Source organism: Micropterus dolomieu, linkage group LG01, assembly GCF_021292245.1.
Source record: "Micropterus dolomieu isolate WLL.071019.BEF.003 ecotype Adirondacks linkage group LG01, ASM2129224v1, whole genome shotgun sequence".
Classification (NCBI taxonomy): domain Eukaryota; kingdom Metazoa; phylum Chordata; class Actinopteri; order Centrarchiformes; family Centrarchidae; genus Micropterus; species Micropterus dolomieu.
This window is the reverse complement of record NC_060150.1, coordinates 49,657,552-49,659,202: the sequence shown is the minus strand read 5'-3', so window position 1 is coordinate 49,659,202 and position 1,651 is coordinate 49,657,552.

Sequence of the window (1,651 nt, the reverse complement as noted above, 5' to 3'; positions counted from 1 at the left end):
AGGGACCGGGGGAGGCGGGGTAAATGCCCATGCAGGTGTGGGCTCTAAATCTGATAAAATCTCCCAGCCGATCCGCATCACACCAGTTCAGGCTGTAATATGACCCAGAGCCTTCAGACCTGATCGGAGCCCGTGTAGTCTGCACAGGTCAGTGCTGACAGTTAAATAAATGTTGCTGTGTCATTTGATGAAACTCACACCTCATCAGGCTGAAATGAACTCCCAGAAAAAGGGACTGTGTTTCTGTAGTGAATGATCAGGCTGCTCTAATCTGCTTCCGACAGATGCTCTAATGTTCACTGGAACCTCCAGATGTTTCTACTGTTCTAATGTTCACATGTTTCTGATCTGCAGCCTTTAGCGCTGGCAGCTGCTCTGACAGTGGACAGATGATGATGCTCCGAGGAGAGGACGTCTCATTTCATTAAAGGCCCGTTTCCTCCACTCCTCGAGCTCGCGGGTGGGAGGGACTAAGATGCGCCGCGAGGAGTCGCAAATTTGGGACCTCTGACTTCTGATCTTCAATACTCTGCGCTCAGGTACAACAGGTCCTCCCTGCCCCCCTCGTGATAAGCAGGTGGTCTAAAGTGAAAGAGGACCAAGTAAGGAGCAGAGAAGTCCAACATGCAGATGAACCTGAACACTCAGTGTGATCCTCCTGCAGACGGACAGCAGGTGGCGCTGCGGCTGCACTTCCCCTGTAATGTTTGTCCAGCACGATAACGCCGCATCTTCTGCAGTGGTCACCTGGCCTGAGCTTCTGGCCGCGGGTCCGAGCTCACCTTACCGACAGAGCTCACGCGCGTTCGTCACAACGAGGCTTTCGGGGAACGCGGCGCTGTTTGACCTGCTGTCTGTCTGGGTCCAGGTGTGAGGCTCACCTGTCCGCTGTGAGACTGGACCTGGACCGATAAGAAAAGAATCAATAAGTGTATTTACCATCGCAGCTCTGCATGTGAGACCATGTGGGATCTTTTTGGGGTCTGTTAACACACACACTGTTTTATTTATTTAATTTTTAAGTTACATTTTATTATTATTTATTGTGATTAATGAACTGTTTACAATTAATGGTTCATTTGTCATTTATTTGTAGCTTTGGCAAAATCGTTGTTTTACAATCATGCCAATAAAGCTGATTTGAATTGAACTGACGGACACATACAGGTACTACTGTTACTGATAAAGGTGTAGAGACTCCACCTTCAGGCAGTCGTGGGTCTGAGGATCTTCATCCAGAACAATAAAGATGATCCTAACAGAACAAAGAAGAAGCTAAGGTGGTTAAAGAGCTGAACTGGTAACTCACTCTGCTGGAGAACATCACAGAGCAGAGCCTGGCTGGACAACACTACAGAAAAAAACGCTGCTAGAGAACATCACAGAGCAGAGCCCAGCTGGACAACACTACAGAAAAAAACGCTGCTAGAGAACATCACAGAGCAGAGCCTGGCTGGAGAACACCATAGAACAAAACGCTGCTGGAGAACACCACAGAACAGAACCCTGCTGGAGAACATCACAGAGCAGAGCCTGGCTGGACAACACCATAGAACAAAACGCTGCTGGAGAACACCACAGAACAGAAGCCTTCTGGAGAACACCACAAAGCAGAGCCCAGCTGGAGAACACTACAGAAAAAAACGCTGCT